This window comes from Zea mays, chromosome 9, assembly GCF_902167145.1.
Source record: "Zea mays cultivar B73 chromosome 9, Zm-B73-REFERENCE-NAM-5.0, whole genome shotgun sequence".
Taxonomy (NCBI): domain Eukaryota; kingdom Viridiplantae; phylum Streptophyta; class Magnoliopsida; order Poales; family Poaceae; genus Zea; species Zea mays.
In genome coordinates, this window is record NC_050104.1 from 105,293,687 (window position 1) to 105,317,103 (window position 23,417).

The following is a 23,417-nucleotide window of genomic DNA, read 5'->3' on the forward strand; positions in this document are numbered from 1 at the left end:
CCGTTGGTGAAGTCTACATGTCGCCCGCTGATTGCGCGGCTGGCCATTTGAGTGGGCGCAACTGCCACATCGGACAGTCCAGTGAATTATAGTCGCGGCTCCCCCAACTTTTCTCGAGAGCAACCAGTTCACCGAGCACGCCAGCCTTAGTTACGAACATTGTCCGGTGCGCCATAGACTGGTGCAGGTTTGGCTGGACTTAGCCCAACTTCTCCAATCCGATTTCTCTTGATTTGACAAGGTTCCTAGTGAAAGTCGCCTAGAGTGGGGTGAATAGGTGAAACCTGTAAATTATAAACTTTGAACACGAACTTCTCCCGAGGTTAAATGAATGCAGAGTGCAGAAGAGAGATCTTCTCGATATGAGTTTCTCAATCAATACATATAACTTTTGGGAGCTAACTCAAAAGATTGTGAGCAAAAGAACTTAGGGCCCGTTTGTTTGATTGGAATTGGGCTGAATTGGAATTTAATTCTTGGGCTGACCTGTTTGGCAAACTATAGAATTGGAAACTAACTTTCCATCCATTTCTTGGGCCTGAATCAGAAGCCTCTAAAACTTTCTTAACCTAAAATCAGGAAATAGATTCCTGACTCGTCCTGGTCCTCAGTGCCGCCATACCACCTCCTGACTCGTCTCCTCCTCGAGCGCTGCGCCGTCGCCTCCTCTGACTCGTATCCTCCCTGAGATCTACTGTGGTAATGTCGCTTGCTCCCCACCCCTTCTCCTCTTCTCTGATATTCCCATTTGGTGCCTCAGTTGTGTTCTTCACCCCCCCCCCCCCCCCCCCCCCGCGCCTTCCTTCGAGTGCCGACGCCACGGGTTCGACTGTAGCACTGGTACACCTTCCCCTTCAGCCGCTCAAGGTCTCGGCCGAACCGTCTGCCTCGCCCTGCAGCTGCTGGTTGAGCTAGTCGCTCATCACCTTGAGCTACGACAGCCGGGCCACGATCCTCCCGCCGCCGTCCACACCCTTGGGCTATCCCCGCATGTGTTCCTTCGCGTTCCTGCTTCCACCCTCCATCACGAATCGTGACTCGAGTGCGTCCTCCAGGAAGCTCAGGAATTCAGATTCGCCCTCCTCCACCTCCTCTCCCTACTCTTTGATCTCGCCCTCTCTTCTTCCTCCCCGGCCAACCATCAGTTCCGGCGACTGCTTCTATTTGATCGCGAATTGCTCTGTCTATCATGTGCTGTGGATTGAGTTGCTTCTGGAGGCGACGCGGTGATGTTCTGCTCGTGCGTGCGATGCAGCTGGGATCCCTGCTTTCTCGACTCTGTTTCTCCTTGCACTGATTCAGTGAGTGATTCCGTCGTTCCCTCTTTACTGTCTTCTTGATGGCTCCTTGAATTCTGTCATTTTCTTTACGCAGCAGTACTTTGTTCAGATCATCAGACACAAACGGTTTGATTTATTACAAAGCTTAGTAGAGACTAAATGCGGTTGTCAGTCGGACCAGGGAAAACCAGCAGAGTTTTCAGCTTTTCTTTAGTCTCTACCGATGTGCTGGTTGACCATATTAGGCCACATGTTCGGCAATGCATATATATATATATATGCATATTTACACTTGTGAAAGACGAATGTTCCCCCAGTGCATATTCGCATTGCATTGCTTTATTTAATTTGCCGGTCTTGCATGCACCGTATACATATACATATCATTCTGTTCTCCTGTTCTTCTTTGAATTAGTGATATATATATGATGTTTTCTCAAGTGTGCTTATGATGTATGGTTTATCTGCTGTAGATGCCTCACAACAACTTAGAATTGGTTAGAAGAAATTTGGAGGAAATGAGAGAGAGGCGTAGGAAGAAGAGGCTGAGAGTAGCATCCTTATTTGTTGCAACTGTCATGAGCATGATTGTGGAATATTATTATCGGAAAAGACCTAGACATCTTATGGATCCCTCTGAGGTGATAGAGAGAGATGTAGCTGGTCGGAAACAAATGCTAAGGAATCTGTATCAAGGATCAAATGTTTATTGCTATGACAGTTTGCGTCTAACTAAGAGATCCTTTTCGAACCTATGCACTATCTTACGTGAGAGGTGCGATATGTGTGACACCTTGAATGTGTCGGTAGAAGAAAAGGTTGCTATCTTTTTGCTTGTAGTGGGTCATGGCACTAAGATGAGGATGATTCGTAGCTCATACGGGTGGTCACTTGAACCAATTAGCCGCTATTTCAATGAGGTGTTGAGAGGTGTTCTATGCCATGAATTTATCAAGCTTCCTGATCCTTTAGTTGTACAACCTGAAGATTCTAAGTGGAGGTGGTTTGAAGATTGCCTTGGAGCACTAGATGGTACACACATTGATGTTTTTGTACCTTTGGCTGATCAAGGGAGGTATAGGAATAGGAAGCAACAAATAACCACCAATGTTTTGGGTGTTTGTGATCGACACATGAAGTTTGTTTATGTTCTAGCTGGATGGGAAGGGTCAGCTTCATATTCACGTGTGCTACGTGATGCCATGTCTCGGGACGATGCATTTGCTATTCCAAGTGGAAAATATTACCTAGTAGATGCTGGATACACCAATGGACCAGGCTTTCTTGCTCCATATCGATCCACTCGCTACCACTTGAATGAGTGGGCTGCCCAAGGGAATAACCCATCCAATGCCAAGGAATTGTTCAATTTGCGCCATTCAACAACTAGAAATGTGATAGAGAGAACATTTGGGCTATTGAAGATGAGGTGGGCTACATTAAGGAAAAACTCATATTTTGACTTACAAAATCAGATTAGGATCATCAATGCTTGTTGCATATTGCACAACTTTGCAAGGGATAGGCAAAGAGATATGGATGATTTACTTTTAGGCCAAGTTGATCAAGTAATATCTGTTGAATCTCATGATGTTCAAAGTGAAGTGAGTATGATTACCAATGTGCAATCATCAAATCAATGGACTAACTTTGGGGACACCAAAGCTAACCAAATGTTTGATGATTACCAAGCGAGACGTGGACAATGTATGATAATTTTTTAAATATTTCTTTTTTTGCAAATATTATGTTGCTCCTCAATAACTCTACTAACCTTTGTAATTTTTTATTTGTAGGATATGGAGAAGGGTAAGAAGTCAGGCTCGGGCAGGGGCTACATTTCTTGGAATGATGATATGGACAATGCACTTCTTGACACATTCGTGGAGTACTACAACAAGGGTGACAGATGCCAAAATGGGTGGAAGTCTCATGTCTACACGGCTGCTATCAAGAATGTCCGAGAAAAGTGCAATGTGGAAATCACAAAAGACAACATCATGTCAAGGAACAAGACATTTGACAAGCACCACACTATCATCAATGGTATGCTACAAACAAGTGGCTTTGGTTGGGATTGGAACAAGAACAAGATATCCGCCGATAGTGATTCTGTATGGGAGGCTTATGTGGCGGTAAGTTTCAGTTTTTTTTGTTTTTCTGTTGTTACACTATCGTCAATGGTTTTTTGTTTTTTAGCTACATGGTAAAATCTGAAATTTGCATGTGCCCTTTAATAAGTTTGTCGATCTGATACTGTATAAATGGGTGCTTGCTGCTTTTGTTTGCTGCTATTAAAGGGTAAAGAGCATGAGACCTCAAATTGTTTTCTGCAGAAAAATAAAGGGTAAAAATGGGTGCTTGCTGCTATTAGTAAGTTTGTCAATCTGATGCATTTAATAAGTTTGTCGATCTGATACCTCAAATTGTTTTATGCAGAAAAATAAAGAAGCTAATGGGTACAGACACAAGACAGTCTTATATTGGGACTCAATCAACTTGGTGTTTGGGAAAGATCATGCAATCGATGAAGCGGCAAAGACCCCAGCTAATGGTGCAAGAGATATGAGTAAGGAAGAGGGAACCGATAAAGAGCTTACTTCATCAACAACCTCAAGAAGCTTGAAGAGGCAACGGTCCAGTGATTCCTTCACCTCAATGATGGCGGAGAAATTAGACAAGTTCACTGAAGCTATTAGGGATGAAGCACCAAAAGGGCCGACATCAAAAGAAATTTTTAGCACATTGGAGGAGATAGATGGGTTAGATGAAGACACATTTTTAGACTTGTTTGATATCTTAACAGGTGATGCGCGCAAGTACGAGTCCTTATTGGCACTTCCATTGATTCTGAGGAAGAGATGGTTGTTGAAGCAACTTAAAAAGTGAACCGAGTTGTGGTTGGGTGAATTGAATTGTTGTTGGGTGTGTTGATGTTGATGTCTTAGTTTATGTTGGGTGAATGGAACATCACATTGAGTAGCAAGTAATGTGTTCCAATGATATGTAGACATTTGAGACAAACCTGCATTATTATTACTATTCTCGTGATGCATGCTGCTTGATAAATTGTAGGGTGAAAACTTGTCTCTAATCTATTGCACATGTATATGACTCATCAAGGCACATGTGCACACAAGAAACATGTGTATTTTATCGTGTACAAGTTGATGTGGTTACGTCCCTCCAAATATGTAAATTCCATACATAATTATCCAAACAAGATATTAAATTTGATTCATGGAAAAGAATTCCATTAGCATCCAAACAAAAAAATTGAATTGAATCAAATTCTAAGGAATTACTTTCTTTAGGAATCTAATATCTAGAATGTTATTCATGGAATGAGTTTCATTTCCAAGGAAACAAACAGGCCCTTAGAGAGAGGGGAGGGGAAGAATTGTCGTGTCACTCGTCTTTATCTTATTGTGATTTCTCTCTGTCTAGCCCATTCACTTCATTACATAATCGCTCTAAGTTTAATACTTACTTAGTGAAGAGCAATTAAGTGAAGAAGTTGTCTCCTCACATTCTCTTCATTCATACTTGGCTCTTGATATCTCTAATCCATATTAGACCAAGTTTGCTTTGTTGAGTTAGTTTTTATAGGAGCACCTATTCACCCCTCTAGGTGCTCTAAGGTGCTTTATCACCCTTACCTTTGTAATCACTAGATCTTGCCTTGATGCTTATCTTAGGTCTGCTTTTTGGAATCTCTCCTTTTCCATCTCAAATCGAGAGTGGTGTTCTACCCATTATGCCTTTGGTCATATCCTTTTCCTGGTCGCTTACAATGCTTGATTCTAGGGGTGGAAACGAATCGAATACGCACGGATACGAATTCGAATGTCACAGTTTACCATATTTTAGTCCGAATTCGGATACTGTCGATGTTTCGGACCCCGGGGGACCCTCAACCGGGCCGACCAGTGAATTTATCGCTGTGTGCCCCTGCCCAGATGGGTTGGCGCAAGATGGAACACAAGAGGGAAATGTGGCTCGTGTTATCTCGCACCGGGAGTGCTTGTAGTAGGGGTTACAAGCGTCGCGAGAGAGAGAGAGAGGGAGAGCCTGTTCGTTTGCTCATCCCCCGCGCGACCCTCCCGCAGGAAGGCCTTGGACCTCCCTTTTATAGATGCAAGGAGAGGGTCCAGATGTACAATAGGGGGTGTAGCTATGCGCTAACGTGTCTGGCAGAGAAGTGCCTGCGCCCTGTGTACATGCCAATGTGGCTGTCGGAGAAGTGCTTGAGCCCTGCGTACGCAATAACGTGGCCGTCGGAGAAGTGCCTGAGCCCTGCGTACGCGATAACGTGGTCGTCGGAGAAGTGCCTGAGCCCCGTAGAAGCACAACTGACGGTGCGGCTGGGATCCTGCTGACGTCTCCTTGCTTCCGTAGGGGGCTGAGAACCACCGACGTCATGGACGCACGCGGGGAACCATCATTACCTGTTACCGAGGCGAGCCAGATGGGACGTCGGTCTTGTTCCCTCGTAGCCTGAGCTAGCTAGGGGTAAGATAATGATGTATCCCCTATGACGCGGTCGATCCGAGTCCAAGGTCGGGCGAGGCGGAGACTTCTCCTAAGGCCGAGGCCGGGGTTGGGCGAGGACGCGATTCCTCCCGAGGCCGAGGCTGAGGCCGAGTCCTAGGGTCGGGCGAGGCGGAGATCTCCTCCCGAGGCTGAGGCCTAAGGTCGGGCGAGGCGGAGCTTCCTTTTGCGCCCGAAGCTGAACTTGGCTGTTGTTAGCCTTGCCCAGGTGGTTGGCACAGCAGTCGGAGCGGGGCGAGCGGTGCTGTTTTCCTGTCAGATCGGACAGTAAAGGGGTGAAGTGACTGTGGTCACTTCGACCTTGCCGACTGAGACGCGCGTGTCAGGATAAGGTGCCAGGTGATCTTCGCATTGAATGTGCCTGCGATACAGTCGGTTGGTGAGGCGATTTGGCCAAGGTTGCTTCACGGCGAAGCCTGCCCGAGCTAGGCTTCGGGCGAGCTGAGGGTGCACCCACTGCCTGAGGAGGCCCTCGGGCGAGGCGTGAATTCGTCCGGGACTACTGTTCCCGCCCGAGGCCGGGCTCGGGCGAGGCGAGGTTGCGTCCCTTGGTAGACGAGGCCTTGTCCTGAACCATGCCCATCAGTCTTTGCGGTTTGTACTGAGGGTGCTTACCAGCCGTGTTTAGGAGTGTAGGGGGTACCCCTAATTACGGTACCCGACAGTAGCCCCCGAGCCTCGAAGGGGGTGTTGGTACTCGCTTGGAGGCTTTGCTGCATTTCTTTGTGAGGGGATCGGCCTTTCTCGGTTATACTTTGTTCCGGTGGGTGCGCGCGAGCGCACCAGCCGGGTGTAGCCCCCGAGGCCTTGGAGGAGTGGTTTGACTCCTCTGAGGTCTTAATGCTTTTCGTGATGCCTCGGCCGGCCTTGTCGTTCCCTCATGCGGTCTAGCTGTAGCCCGGGTGCATGGTCAGGCGTCGAGTTTTTAAGCCGGTTTGTTGACGTTGTCAACAGTTAGGCTATAGCCTGGTGTGAGAGTAGCCCCGAGCCTCCGCACGGAGCGAGAGGACGATCAAGGACCGTCTTGACTTTTGTTATACGCCCCTTCGTCGCCTTTCTGCAAGGAGGAAGGGGGGGAAGCGCCATGTTGCCCTCGGAGGGCGCCGAACATGTTGTTTCTGGTGAGTTGCTAACGGGTGATCCGAGTGGACGCCCGTGCCCCATTCGATAAGGGTCGGCTAGTGGCCCAGAGGCGCGCTCCAAAGGTACCTGCAGGTGATTTGCCGGACCCGGACCCATTCGATAGGGTCCGAGGGCTCGATGCCTCCCTCTGGTGGGATTCCATTACAAAATCGCTCCTGCTGGTCTCGGAAATGTCCTAGGGTACCTCGGGAGCGTAGCCCGAGCCTCGGCCATGTAACAGACGTACCAAGAGTCATTCCTCACTCTGCGTGCTCTGGGGCGGTTGTCGAACCCTTCCGAGGGGCCAGCCTTCGAACCCCTGATCAGTAATGGGCTCGGAGCCCAAGTGCTCTGGGGCGGCTGCCGAACCCTTCCGAGGGGCCAGCCTTTGAACCCCTGATCAGTAATGGGCTCGGAGCCCAAGTGCTCTGGGGCGGCTGTCGAACCCTTCCGAGGGGCCAGCCTTCGAACCCTGATCAGTAGGAGGGCTCGGGGGCCCGTTTCCTTCGTTGAGAAGGATCCTTTTCGAAATATCCCCTTTCCCGGTCCCTGTAGCAAGAGGGAGAAAGAGGAAGAGGAAAAGGATATGTATTTAAATAGCGTGGCGCACCTTTTCTGATGCGGTCATCATGGCAGAGGTGAAACGATGCCCGCTTCGCCTGCCAAAGGTGTTGCTTGCCCTGCCGAGGAGTTAATGCGACGGGACGGGCGATTCGCGGGGCGGCCGTTGCGCGTGCGCGAGTCGTTCGAGGAACGGAACACGGGCGCATCGTCTTCATGCCGTGGGAGAGGGCTCTCTTGCCGCTTCAGGAGGGGACGCGAGCCTGCAGGCGATTTGACCGCTGCTTCCGCCCGTCTGCTGCTGCAATTATTGCTGGTCCACTTTTGGCCATGTCGACCGTCGCGCCTCTCCCCGCGGCTGACTGACCCGTGATCGTTGCACTCCATTGGCACTGTTGGGTCACGCGCAGGGCTGCCTCGAGTCGCGGCACTGGTTCCGTAGTCGATAAGACGCGGCATTGGCGCCAGTGGCGGTGCAGTTTCCTTGCACGCAGTAACCGTTGCGCCGGTTGCATGACATGCGGGCCCGGGCCTTCACCCTGACCCATCGGATGCGATGAAGCCGAAAGGGTGCACAACCATGGTGCGGTTGCACGCCTCCTGCATGGCGGTCCGCCCATTCGCCCGCTGGTTTCGGCAAGGATGGGGGAACGCTTATAACCGCGGGGTGGTTACCTGCTTCACGTGCAGCGGTTTGGCTTCTTCCGTTTCTGGTCAGCCCGCATGATGTGTGGGACCCAGCCCCTGCGCCGGAGGGTGAGAACCCTGGAGCACATCGGTGGAGACTTTGCCCGTGACGCTTGGGGGTGCGAGTGAGGAGATCTACCTTTGAAAAAGGGTCGATCCCCCGGGCAGTAGACATGCCTCCGCACTCCCCTCATGAATTGCGTCCTTCCACCTTCCGAGCCCCCAAACGGGATGCACCCATGTTGCCTTCTTCTTGCTGCTGTTGGAGCAGCGCGACCCCGTGGGGGTTGGCGCTCTTCAGTCAGCGCTCGGCTTCAAGGATTTTTATCCTTCAGCTCGGCTGCAGTCCCTCACCAATGGTCATCCGTAGGGATGATCACCAGCCTTGTGTTGGGGAGAAGCAAGCCGGGCTGCGGCCTCTGCCCCGCCCTCAGCTTCAAGGATGTTCATCATCTAGGCTGGGTAGGAGGGCGCACCGAGTTGGGGCCTGCCTCCGTGTGGGCCGGTGACCCGTTTCTTCCTCCGGCATTCGGGGGAGAAGGGCATCCTCCAGCTCTGCGGAGGAGGTGTCCTCCAGCTACGCGGGGGAAGGCGAACTGCTGCTACCAGGACAGGGTGCAGCTGTCCGTCTTCCACCCGGGCGACAGTGGCCGGCTGCATCGGGGGGTCGCACAACACATCGTACGCCGCGAGGGCGGTACTCGTGTTCCGAGACGGTCCCGTTCTCGTTCTTATGGCGAGAGCGGGAGTGAGGACCTGCTGGTGCGCTTTGGGGCGGCCGCCGCTCGTTGGTGCGGTGTTGGTGGGCAGGTGGCCGCTGTCGTTGGTGCTGAGGTGGTGGTCGCCATAGGTGAGGCTGCCTCTACCGAAGCGGTTGCTTCCGCCGACGAGATCGTCGACGCCACCTACAGTCGGACCTCCGGCTCTTTGGCTTTGATGGCTTGTCCTCGCCCCTCGTGTGGGGACGTGGGCGAGGGCCTTTTCACAGCAGTGATTGCCCTAAGGTCATCGCTGCTGATGTTTAGCCGCTCGAGGCAAAGATCTTTGTCGCTGCCGGTGGAGCGGTCGCCGGCGAGCCACCTGGAGTTTGTTATCCCGCAGGCCCTCTGGTGTGGAGGTTGTTCATACCCGCGGGAGTGGAACCGGAGTCCTGTTTGTAATAGTACCCTGAGTATGGGTGTTTGTTCTTTGTGGCTGCTGAGGCCTAAACATTTGGGCATTTGAGCGTGAAGCTGTGTTTCTTCCTCATTTCGAGCACTAGGACTCGCCTGTCGGCTAGCTGAACCACTTAACCGAGCGTGAGTTGCCTTGCGCGGAAGGTGACGAGTGAGGTATCCGTATCCCGGAGGCGTAGGAGTCCCTTGGCTCGGTCGGCCTTGCCGCTCAAGGCTTCTCTTGCTCAGTTTTAGAACCCTCGACCGCTCTACGATGAGCTAAAGCCGGAGGCAGCGGTGTCGGCATGGACAGAGGCGGAGTCGGCTCGAAAAGAGGCTTCGTCAGCCTGGGAGCATGTGGCTTCCCAGGCCGAGGAGGTGCAGCAGCGGCGGCTAGAGCTTGGCCAGGTCATCCACGAGCGGGACCAAACCCAGAGTCACGCTGCCGAGGCCGTGAGCCGGGCTGAGGTCCTCGGGGGACAGCTAGCTGAGGCTACGGAGCGGCCAGCCGAGGCGTCTGCTCGGGCCAGAACCCTTGCGGAGAACCTGGCCGTGAGGGCCCAAGCTAGGTGCCGGCATCCTCCTTCGAGGTGGAGATCCTTCTGCCCGTGTCGCCATCTGAGGCCGGGCCAGATTCCGCCGAGGGTGGAAATGACGCCGAGGGTGCTGCTCCTCCCCCTGCCGATGTCTGAACCTGCAGGGACAGTTTGTCTGAAGCATGCGTATGTTTTTCGTGGCCGCTAAGGCCTAAACATTTTAACGCCGGATTATAAAGCTGTGTTTTCTTTCCTCTTGTTTCGTGTGTTAGGACTTGTTTGGTAGCAGAATCCCTCGTCCGAGCGTGAGTTACTTTTCGCGGAAGGTGATGAGTGAGGTATCCGTATCCCGGAGGCGTAGGAGTCCCTCGGCTCGGTCGGCCTTGCCGCTTACGTGTACTCTCGTCGTTTTTAGGACCCTGCTATCGAAGCAGTCGAAAAGCGCGAAAGACGTTCTGGCAAAAGACTTTTCTGACGAAAATTTTGACGAAGAGGGGGTTCCCCCCTTTTAGCCCCCGAGGGAGGGTCGGGCTTTGCCGAGGCAAGGCTGATCCTTCCTTGACGGTTAGACTTTATTTACACATATAAAGAAAATGAAGTATATGAACGACTTGAAACATCTTAAGGGTAGAAGCGACGTAGCTGTTGGATGTTCCAAGCGTTGCTGTAGACCTCGCCTTGATCGTTGGCCAGCTTGTATGTTCCGGGCTTCAAAATCTTGGCGATGATGAACGACCCTTCCCAGGGAGGAGTAAGCTTGTGGCGCCCTTGGGCGTCTTGTCGCAGCCGAAGTACCAAGTCTCCCACCTAGAAGCCTCGGGGTCGAACCCTTCGGGCGTGGTAGCGTCGTAGAGACTGCTGATACCGCGCCGAGTGTAGTAAGGCCACGTCTCGAGCCTCTTCCAGCTGGTCCAATGAATCTTCTCGGCTGGTCTGGTTGCTTTGGTCGTCGTACGCCTTTGTCCTCGGGGAACCGTATTTTAAGTCCGTGGGTAGGATAGTCTCGACCCCATAGACTAGAAAGAACGGCAAAAAACCTGTGGACCAGCTCGGCGTCGTCCTCAGACTCCTGACCACCGAGGGTAGCTCTTTCATCCATAGCTTGCCAAACTTGTTGAGGTCGTTGTAGATCCTTGGTTTTAGTCCCTGCAAAATCATACTGTTGGCACGCTCCACCTGCCCATTCGTCATGGGGTGAGCTACGGCGGCCCAGTCCACACGGATGTGGTGGTCCTCGCAGAAGTCCAGGAACTTATTCCTAGTGAACTGTGTGCCATTGTCGGTGATGATGGAGTTCAGGACCCCAAAGCGATGGATGCTGTTTGTGAAGAACGCCACTGCCTGCTCGGATTTGATGCTGGTTAAGGGTCGGACCTCGATCCACTTGGAGAATTTGTCGATGGCGATCAGTAGGTGCGAGAAGCCCTAGGGTGCCTTCTGCAAGGGACCGATAAGGTCTAGACCCCACACGGCAAACGACCAAGTGATGGGTATTGTCTGCAGGGCCTGAGCGGGCAGGTGCGTCTATCTCGCGTAGAATTGACACCCTTGGTAGGAGCGTACAATCCTAGTGGCGTCGGCCACCGCGGTTGGCCAGTAGAAACCTTGTCGGAAGGCGCTTCGCACGAGGGCTCGAGGTGCTGCGTGGGACCGCAAGCCCCCGAGTGTATCTCTTGCAATAGCTCTTGTCCTTCGGCGACGGATATGCATCGTTGGAGAATGCCTAAGGGGCTGCAGTGGTAGAGCTCCTTTTCATCACCCAGTAAAACGAACGACTTGGCGTGCCGAGCCAGTCGCCTAGCTTCGACCTTGTCGAGGGGTAGCTCTCCTCGGAGGAGATATTCTAGGTACGGGGTCTACCAGTTCGGGTTTGGCGTGACCCCATTCCGCTCCCCCTCGATGCGCAAGGCCTCACCCTCGGCGGCCGAGGGTACCTCGGGCTGGGCCGAGGTCTCGTCGGGCTCGGGCGCGTCGTCGAGTTTCACGGATGGTTGATATATGTCCCTGGAGAAGACGCGGGGGAACCGTCGTTCGCCCCGAAGCTATTTTCACCAGCTCATCCGCAGTCTCGTTGTACCGTCGAGCAACATGGTTGAGTTCCAGCCCGTGGAACTTATCCTCCAAGCGCCGAACTTCGTCGCAATAGGCCTCCATTTTTCGATCGCGACAGTGGGAGTTCTTCATGACTTGGTCGATGACAAGCTGCGAGTCACCCCGAGCATCGAGGCGCCAAACCCCTAGCTCGACGGTGATGCGCAACCCGTTGACCAAAGCCTCGTACTCAGCCACGTTGTTTGATGCCGGAAAATGGAGGCGCAGCACGTAGCGCACATGTTTCCCGAGGGGTGAGATGAAGAGCAAGCCAGCGCCTGCTCCTGCTTTCATCAGCGACCCATCGAAGTACATGGTCCAAAGCTCGGCTTGGATTGGAGCTGTCAGCAATTGGGTGTCAACCCATTCAGCCAGGAAGTCCGCCAAGGCTTGAGATTTTATGGCCTTCCGAGGGGCGAATGAAATTGTTTCGCCCATGAGTTCCACTGCCCACTTTGCTATCCTACTCGAGGCCTCTCGGCACTGGATGATCTCCCCTAGGGGGAAGGATGACACCACAGTCACCGGATGAGAATCGAAGTAGTGTCGCAACTTTCGTCGCGTTAGAATTACTGCGTACAACAGCTTCTAGATTTGTGGGTAGCAGATCTTGGTCTCGGATAGCACTTCGCTGATGAAGTAGACCGGCCTCTGGACGAGCAGTGCATGCCCTTCTTCTCGTCTCTCGACTATGATCGCGGCGCTGACCACCTGAGTGGTTGCGGCTATGTAGATCAAGAGGGCTTCTCCCACAGCGGGGGGCACCAAGATGGGCGCATTAGTAAGGAGCGCCTTTAAGTTTCCGAGGGCTTCCTCGGCCTCGGGGCTCCAAGTGAAGTGCTCGGCCTTCCTTAAGAGGCGGTATAAGGGTAATCCTTTCTCGCCGAGGTGCGAGATGAAGCGGCTCAGAGCCGCAAGGCATCCCATGAACCTTTGTACTCCTTTCAAATCTTTGATAGGCCCCATGTTGGTGATGGCAGCGATTTTCTCTGGGTTGGCCTCGATGCCCCGCTCGGAGATGATGAACCCCAGGAGCATGCCTCGGGGGACTCCGAAGACACACTTCTCAGGATTGAGTTTCACGCCTTTCGCTCTCAGACACTTGAATGTCGTCTCAAGGTCAGAGAGGAGGTCGGAGGCTTTCCTCGTCTTGACAACGATGTCATCGACGTAAGCCTCGACCGTTCAGCCGATGTGCTCCCCGAACACGTGGTTCATGCACCTTTGGTATGTTGCACCTCTTTGATGAACCCTGCAGCCATCAGCTTGTGGACCTCCTTGCCTATGGCCCTGCGCTTCTATTCATCAAAGCGGTGCAGGTGCTGCTTCACGGGCCGGGCGCTGACTCGGATATCCAGTGAGTGCTCAGCGACATCCCTCGGTATGCCGGGCATGTCCGAGGGACTCCACGCAAAAGTTTCAGCGTTTGCGCGGAGAAAGTCGACGAGCACTGCTTCCTATTTGGGGTCAAGCTCGGAGCCGATCCGGACTTGCTTGCAGGCGTCGTTGCTGGGGTCGAGGGCGACGGACTTAACCGCCTCAGCCGATTCGAAGTTGCCGGCGTGGCGCTTCGCATCAGGCACCTCCTTGGAGAGGCACTCTAGGTCGGCGATGAGGGCCTCAGACTCGGCGAGGGCCTCAGCGTACTCCACACACTCCACGTCGCATTCGTACGCGTGTCGGTACGTGGATCCGACGGTGATGACCCCGTTGGGGCCTGACATCTTGAGCTTGAGGTACGTGTAGTTGGGGACGGCCATGAACTTGGCATAGCACGGTCTCCCCAGCACCGCGTGGTAGGTCCCTCGAAACCCGACCACCTCGAACGTGAGGGTTTCCCTGCGGAAGTTGGAGGGAGTCCCAAAGCAGATGGGCAAATCGAGTTCCCCAAGGGGTAGGACGCGCTTTCCGGGGACGATCCTGTGAAAGGGCGCCGCACCGGCCTGGATCGTAGACAGATCGATCCCCAAGATCCCGAGGGTCTTGGCATAGATGATGTTGAGGCTACTGCCTCCGTCCATGAGGACTTTGGTGAGCCTAGCGTTGCCGATGACAGGATCGACAACGAGCGGGTACCTTCCTAGGCTCGACACGCAATCGGGGTGGTCGCCTTGGTCAAAGGTGATGGGCTTGTCGGACCAGTCTAGGTAGACTAGCGCCGCCACCTTCACCGAGCAGACCTCCCGACGCTCCTGCTTGCGGTGCCGAGCCAAGGCGTTCGCCACTTGCCCACCATAGATCATGAAGCAACCGTGGAGCTCCGGGAACTCCTCTTCCTTGTCGCCCTCCTTCTTGTTGTCGCCTTGGCCCTTGCCATCTCCCGCCGGGGGCCCGGCCTTATGGAAGTAGCGCCAAAGCATGACACATTCCTCAAGGGTGTGCTTGACGGGACCCTGGTGATAGGGGCACGACTCCTTGAGCATCTTGTCGAACAGGTTGGCCCCTCCGAGAGGCTTACGAGGGTTCCTGTGCTTGGCAGCAGCGACAAGATCCACGTCAGCGGCGTTGCGCTTTGCTTGCGCCTTCTTCTTGGCCTTCTTCGTGCCACGCTGGGCGGACGCCTAGGGGACGTCTTCGTGGTGCTGTCCCTGAGGCTGCTTGTCCTTTCGGAAGATGGCTTCGACCGCCTCCTGACCAGAGGCGAACTTGGTGGCTATGTCCATCAATTCGCTCGCCTTGGTGGGAGTCTTGCGCCCCAGTTTGCTCACCAGGTCCCGGCAAGTGGTGCCAGCGAGGAACGCCCCGATGACATCCGAGTCGGTGATGTTGGGCAGCTCGGTGCGCTGCTTCGAAAACCGTCGGATGTACTCTCGTAGGGATTCCCCTGGCTGCTAGCGGCAGCTTCAGAGAACCCAGGAGTTCCTAGGGCGCACGTACGTACCTTGGAAGTTTCCTGCGAAGGCCTTGACCAGGTCGTCCCAGTCGGAGATCTGCGCAGGAGGCAGATGCTCCAGCCAGGCCCGGGCAGCGTTAGAGAGGAACAGGGGGAGGTTGCGGATGATGAGGTTGTCGTCGTCCGTCCCTCCCATCTGGCATGCCAGCCGGTAGTCCGCAAGCCACAACTTCGGTCTTGTCTCCCCCGAGTACTTGGTGATGGTAGTCAGGGCCCAGAACCGAGCCGGGAACGACGCCCGTCGTATGGCCCGGCTGAAGGCTCGCGGACCTGGTGGTTCGGGCGAGGGACTCCGATCCTCCTCACTGTCATAGTGTCCTCCGCGCCTGGGATGGTAGCCTCGACGCACCTTCTCTTCGAGGTGGGCTCGACGGTCGCAGCGGTGGTGCTCGTTGCCGAGGCAATCTGGGGCTGCAGGCGTCCCGTCCCGCGTGCACCCGGTGCGGACCGAGGCCTCCCGCATGAGTCGGGAAGTCGTTGCGCGATGCTCCGGGGGTACCCTTGCCTTCGGGAGGTAGAGCTTTCGGCCTGTCGGACCGCGGCATCCTTCAGGAGATTCTTGAGTTCTCCCTGGATACGCCGCCCCTCGGTGGTGGATGGCTCTGGCATTACTCGGAGTAGCATTGCTACTGCAGCTAGATTCCGGCCGACCCTGCTGGAGGCCGGGGGCAGCCTTGCCCTGGCATCGTCAACGATACAACGTTGGTCGTCCCGGGCCTGATGACGCGCTTCTCCGGCGAGTGCTCGGCCTGCCCACTCATGCTCGACGTTTTGTTGGAGCTGCACAAGTCGCCCTGCTTCCTCGTTGAGCTTGGCCTGCATCTCACGGATTTGCTCGAGCTGTGTGTCCTGACCCCCCGCAGGGACTGGGACCACAGCTAGCTCCCGCGGGATGTCAATGCGAGAAGCAGGCACAGGGGGATCGTCATCCTCCGGCATACCGAGGTGGTTGCCTTCGTCGCGATCCCCCAGATCGACGTGGAAACATTCACGACTTGGGTCGCAACCTTCGTCGTTAAGGCTGTGGCCATCATCAGAGCAACCGGAGAGGCAGTAGTCACAGGCGGACATGAAGTCTCGCATGGCACTGGGATCACTGAGCCCGGAGAAATGCCAACCGGAGTCGGGGTCGTCTTCTTCCTTGGAACCCGGGGGTCCGTAGGTTGAGAGGGCCGTCAGTCGGTCCCAAGATGACCACATATGGTACCCCGGAAGGTTAGGATATGCCTTTACGAAAGCGCTCACCGAAGCGGGGTCGCTTGGTGGATCGAAGCTGAATCTAAAAGGCACAGGGTAGAAAACAGACGGTACCTCTTGGTCGATGGATGGTGGCGAAGTCGCGTCGGGGACGGACTGCACCGTTATCTCAAGTACAAGGCTAACGCCCAGCAAGTCCTTCGCGAGTGTGCTGGCGTCATCAGTCCGCTTGGGGTTGGCACGTTGCGGGGAAACAACATCCGTCGTTGTCTCAGGTTCGAGGACAACGCCCGACATGTCCCCCGCTGGGGTGCCGGCATCGTCAACTCGCTCTGGACCGACAGTCGACGAGGTGCTGCCTCCTGCCTGGCCACGGTTGCCCGTCTCCTCCTCCTGCGGCGAGGAGGGTGGCGGGGCAAACCCGGATGCTGCTCTTCCACCACGGGGGGAAGACGTCGTCGAGTTCGCCGTCGCCGGGCGAGCTGACGACCGTCGTTGTTGCTGTCGCGCTGCGGGGGGAGGAGTACCATGTCGTAGCTGCCGTCGAGGGACATGAACTCGAGACTCCCGCAGCGGAGCACCGTCCTGGGCTGAAGAGGTTGCTGAAGACTACCCATCTGGAACTCAACGGGAAGGTGTTCGTTAACACGCAGCAGTCCCCTACCTGGCGCGCCAACTGTCGGCGTTTCGGACCCCGAGGGACCCTCAACCGGGCCGACCAGTGAATTTATCGCTGCGTGCCCCTACCCAGATGGGTTGGCGCAAGATGGAACACAAGAGGGAACACAAGAGGGAAATGTGGCTCGTGTTATCTCGCACCGGGGGTGATTGTAGTAGGGGTTACAAGCGTCGCGAGAGAGAGAGAGGGAGAGCCTGTTCGTTTGCTCGTCCCCCGCGCGACCCTCCCACAGGAAGGCCCTGGACCTCCCTTTTATAGATGCAAGGAGAAGGTCCAAATGTACAATAGGGGGTGTAGCTATGCGCTAACGTGTCTGGCAGAGAAGTGCCTAAGCCCTGTGTACATGCCAACGTGGCTGTCGGAGAAGTGCTTGAGCCCTGCGTACGCGATAACGTGGCCGTCGGAGAAGTGCCTGAGCCCTGCGTACGCGATAACTTGGCCGTCGGAGAAGTTCCTGAGCCCCGTAGAAGCACAGCTGGCGGTGCGGCTGGGATCCTGCTGACGTCTCCTTGCTTCCGTAGGGGGCTGAGAACCACCGACGTCATGGACGCACGCGGGGAACCATCATTACCTTTTACCGGGGCGAGCCAGATGGGACGCCGGTCTTGTTCCCTTGTAGCCTGAGCTAGCTAGGGGTAAGGTAATGATGTATCCCCTGTGGCACGGTCGGTCCGAGCCCAAGGTCGGGCGAGGCGGAGACTTCTCCTGAGGCCGAGGCCGGGGTTGGGCGAGGACGTGATTCCTCCCGAGGTCGAGTCCTGGGGTCGGGCGAGGCGGAGATCTCCTCTCGAGGCCGAGGCCTAAGGTCGGGCGAGGCGGAGCTTCCTGTTGCGCCCAAAGCTGAACTTGGTTGTTGTCAGCCTTGCCCGGGTGGTTGGCACAACAGTCGGAGCGGGGCGAGCGGCGCTGTTTTCCTGTCAGATCGGACAGTAAAGGGGCGAAGTGACTGCGGTCACTTCGACCTTGCCTACTGAGACGCGCATGTCAGGATAAGGTGCCAGGCGATCTTCACATTGAATGCGCCTGCGATACGGTCGGTTGGTGAGGCGATTTGGCCAAGGTTGCTTCACGGCGAAGCCTGCCTGAGCTGGGCTTCGGGCGAGCTGAGGGTGCACCCACTGCCTGAGGAGGCCCTCGGGCGAGGCGTGAATTCGTCCGGGACTACTGTTCCCGCCCGAGGCCGGGCTCGGGCGAGGTGAGGTTGTGTCCCTTGGTAGACGAGGCCTTGTCCTGAACCGTGCCCATCAGTCTTTGCGGTTTGTGCTGAGGGTGCTTACCAGCCGTGTATAGGAGTGTTGGGGGTACCCCTAATTACGGTACCCGACAGATACGAATTCGAATATCGTCGAATATAAATACAAAACGGATAGTCGAATCTGAATTCTTATTCAGATATTTACTCAATTAAACTCAAACATCATACCTAAAATTTAACATATGTATATGTGAATTTTTATTTAAGTACAAGTTTACAGATAGTCAATAGATAATCGAAACAAACTTAAATTAAAATAGATTTCTCGTGATCCTCCGTATCCAAGTCAACAAAACTATATAAATAATATTTTTAAACTATCGAAGCATGTAACAAAAGATAAACAACAACATGATATTAATAAGTGACATTTGTACAAATACAAGTAAATTAGAATTGATATAAAATAGTGAATGTACCAAGAAAAACAAATTTTCCGTTCTAAAATGAATGGATGTTCTATATAAATGTGTGTACCAAAACTTAAATGAAAACATGAAGAAATTTATCTATATATTGTAAAGTGGAGAGTTATAGTTGAATGTTTATGGAACTTCGTTGAGATGTGTTCACTATATAGATAAAGTAGAGAGTTATAATTGAATGTTTATGAAACCTATCGAATTTTATTATTGAATATCACTAGAAATATAAGGTTGATATATTTATTTATTTACCATGTAAATATTTTTCAATATTTTAAATGATATATACCATTTTTCTAGTATATTATTAAACTTAAAATCATTTTTAATTAGTAATTAGTGATAAAGTTAAGTTTTAAATGGTTTCATGAAACATATTTTTTCACGGATACGGATAGTATGGGATGTTTCATGGTTTTTTCGAATACGAATATGGAATCGGATAGAGAAAAGTACGATAAATCGAATTCGAATACATTCATTGACATCCATATTAAAATCGAATACAGATACAGATATCCATATTAGCAGTTTTAGCGAATACGAATATAGATAATTCGGATCTCCAGACATCTATTTCCAGTCCTACTTGCTTCAACTCCATCCTTTATTGTGTTCGTGCTTCTATCCTGCACGTCAGTGGCAGAGCTAGAATTTATTGTAAGCCTGAGCAACTTAAAAAGATTACATAATGTAAAAAAATCATAAATATACTGCATGTATATTGCAAAGTACATAAAAATTTGCTTGCATGTATATAATATGCTAATCTCATATAACACGAGGTAGGCTCATTTTCCAGTCTTTATGCTATGACGTTGTGTTATCCTATAATTATCAAATGCTTTAAATAATTTCCACTTAATGTACACACCACCAAGTGATCGAACCATTTATCTGTATGACTCAAAATACCTCTGAGCACCGTGATCTTGGATATGAAGCAGAAAAAAAATTAATGAGATGTTTGTTGTTATGTGCTTGTGATGTTTGTCTTTGTGTTATGACTAAATTGCTTCTTTGAAATAAGTGTTGATGCGTTGTGACCCTTGGTCCGCAATGACATCAGTTCACTAGGTGAGTGCCATATAGTTAGGTAATTGGGTTCTCTCCCCTACTCTCCATAATCCGCCTATGTTTACCCTTCCTATTCATATTCCATCTGCTTAGACATGTCTAGTTGACAACCTCCAACTTCTCCAAATCAGTTAAGATCAAAACCGACAACCTCCAACTTCTCCACCGGCATCGCCCAGCCCTGCCTCGTCGCTCCGTCCAGCCGTGCACCCTGCTGCGAGCATCTGCACGGCATTGCCCTGTGGCCATGATCGAGCGCCTTCCCCTACTTCTTCCCAGTCCTTGTGCGCTGCTCTCTGCACCTCCCATGGTGCGGCACCAGCCCCGGCCACCCCATGCAGAGCCCTAGCCCCTAAGTCCTCGACAAGCTAGCGTGGTGGCCGAGCCGCCCCTCGCTCCCTGTCCAGCCCCAGAGCGCTTGTCGCGTTCCCCAATCCCGGCGAACTGTCACCGCCAGCCTTGGCCGCCGGCGAGTCCGCCCAGCTGGTGCCGCTCTGGAGTCTGGTCCATGCCTCCATCTATAGATGGCCAATAGGCCGGCCCGGCACGACCCGGCACGGGCCCGGGGAAGCACGACCCATCATCCAATGGACCGGCTCGGGTATACGGGCTGAACGGGCCATGCCTAGAGAGCCCACGTGCCTGGCTGTTGGCCCAGGCACGGCCCTCTGGGTCACTTTTCGTGTCGGGCCAGCCCGCTAGGCACGCTAAAAAAACGGGTCGTGCCAGCACCAGCCCGCCAATGTTCCCAAACAGCAGAAAATATAGATAAATTTAACCAAAGTTAAAAAAACAGCAGAAAATATAGACAAATATAATAAATGAGTTGTTTTGTGCAATGCTGCCTCATTAAAAACCTTTCTAGGTAAAACTCACCCTTGTGAGAAACCCTAGAAAGGAAAAAAGAGTGCAGCCAGCTCAAAGTTTAATCACTAAGTTTGTATCTGTTACAAATGTATATTACAATACAAAATGACTATCTCACAATCACTCAATGACAAAGCAGTGAAAGCACAGATCAGATGACCACATCACAGTCTAGAAGACTAGAACTAAGTAGTAAATACCAAAAGTCACTAAGCAGCAACAGGTTCATCTTCATCAAGGAATAAGTTCTAGAATGAGTCCTCAAGCTCTGGATTGTCAACAGCATGTTGTTCTCTCTTTTCTCCTAATTCCCAATCTTTTAAGCAAGTCAGCATCTCCACATTCTCAGGCAATAAGCGTCGTCGTCGCTCCTCAATTATCCTCCCTGTCAAACTGAAACAAGACTCCGAAGAGACAGTAGATACATGAACAGACATAATATCCCTTGCCATTATGGACAAAACTGGATATGTTAGCTTGTGGTCACGCCACCAGAGAAGTATATCAAAATCATCCTCATAAGAAGTGACATTGTCACTGTCTAAGTAGGCTGAGAGCTCACAAATAGCAGATGAAGATGAAGCAGAAGGGGTAGAGCTAGGGGGAGGACCAACAACACCTGAACTGGAATCTCCAAATATTCTTCCCCAAGCTTGTTTTCTTTTACCTGTATGAATAGAAGGCTGAGCAGCCCTTTGAGCCCTAACTGCACCAAACTTAGTCTCATATTTAGTAAACAGTTTATACAATTCATTTTTGACATCAGCATAATATGTATTGTACTCACACCCAGTGCACTCTCCAAGTAAATGCAACACATTAAAAAAACCTCTCATCTTAGCTCTAGGGTCCAGAATGAATGCATATGAATATAGCAAAGGTATGTCACTCCAGTATTTAAGGAATTTAAGTTGCATTGGAAACACAATAGTTCTAAGATTTAAATCTCTTTCACATGCTTTCAAATGAGATGCAATTTTCAGCATATGGTGAAGAACTAGTGGACTAGTTGGATAATAAACACCAGACAGAACAACAGTAGAGTCATAGTACAGTTCTAGAAACTCTAAAATCTTCTCAGCAACATACCAATGATTAGGAGGCAACAATTGTGACTCATAATGTGAATTGATGAAGACAGAAAAAATAGTTTTGTATGGGACCAAGTGTTTAAGCATCAAATAAGTAGAATTCCATCTAACATCCATATCCAAGCCAAATTTTCTGGGTCTAACACCCCTTGCTTTGCAGTACTCTTTAAATGTTGCTATTCTAGAATTAGAAGCATTTAAGAAATTAATTGCAGTTCTAAAATCTTCCAAAAAAGGTTTCAGTCTCTTCATTCCAGATTTAACAATGAGATTAATGATATGACAAGCACAGCGTTGATGCATAAGAGTGTAGTTAGAAGAAGGATCAGGACCCAAATAACCAGCAAACCATTCGTTGCTATTTTGAAACCGTCCAATGGACCCCACTTGCATGCATCACGGCTTCACAACTTCCCACCTACACGTCATCATTGTTCCATGCCATGCAATCCCTGCGAGAGGAAAACCAGCCCCCCATTATAGATGTCTACAGCTAGGCCCCGCACGGATTAGAACCGTGCCGGCCCGACCCGGATTAGCTAGCGGGTCGTGTCGTGCCGGCCCACGGGCCCCAAGCGAGGTTCAAGCACGGCCCGCAAGGTTAATAATCATGCCAGGTCGGCCTACGGCCTGACGGGCCTAACGGACCCATAACAATATATGACATTTAAATAATAAATATATTCTAAAAGTATACATTTTTTAGGGTTTAAACCATATTTATTAGCTCTAAACATTTATTTACACCCACATAACCAACAAAAACACATGTTTCTTGTATTTTATACTCTATATTCAAGTATAATATATGTATTTATATGAAAAAATAGTAAAAAAATAAAATTGGGCCGTGCCGGGCCTAGCCCGTCGTGCCACGCCTTCGGCCCAGACACGGCCCGGTGACCGGGTCGGGCTGGCACGGGCCCGGTTCACTACATGTCGTGCCGGGTTCGTGCCGAGCCAAAGTCGTGCCGGTTTTCGGGCTGCCCGGCAAGCCCGACCATTTGGACATCTATTCCCCCATGCATAATCGTGGCCATGTGTCAAACTTCCATTGGACTTTCTGGTCTGTGGGATCTTCTGTGGCCTCAATTTTGTGACCCTCTGTGTGGCCTGGTTTTCGGCCAATAGAATCATGCCACGTCACACTAAACCCGCAGTTTATTAAATATGTGTTAACTTTTGTATTAGACGTCCGAATTATTCCGCTTCAGCTCCGTTATAATGTCGTGCGCATGTTAAAAATATTATTCTATCGCAACACATGTTTTTTATTTAGTTAATAATTATTGATTTATTTGACGCTTATAAAATAGAAATCTAATTAAAACTATTTTATAATTTACGCTTTATAAACATGTGTTAATGTTATTAACGTCAACTCAAATATTTTATATAGATGCTATATTTGTTATTGGTTTTTGCATGCCACTTCTGTTCTAAATTAATAATTTAGACGTTATAAATTCATTCTATGTAACATGGATATAACTTACCAAGCTTTGAAATATGACTTCTACTCAAATTATAATTCGGAATAAATCTAAAATAGATATTACTCTGAAATATCTTTCGTATATGTTTTATATAAATTAAAATCAATTTAGAATATAGGTTTATGTGTTAGTAATATTATTTTTGTCGCAACACATGTTTTCGTTAATTATCTAGTTAATCGTTTATCTGAGGTTTATTTAAACAACATTCTAATTAAAATTAATGTATAATTTTTTAATTACGATTTTATAGACACAAGTTAATGTGGTTAGTACCAACTCAGATGTTTTCAACTAATATTTGTTTAATATAATGTGACGTCTATTTAGCTTTTCTCGCGCATCGCGCGCGTCACGCGTCATTCGCGTGTTATCGCTCGTACTGTTTCACGTAGTGTCGTGCGTCGTCACATGTGCCCTTTTCGCATGTGTCGCGCGTGCCGTTTTCGCGTGTC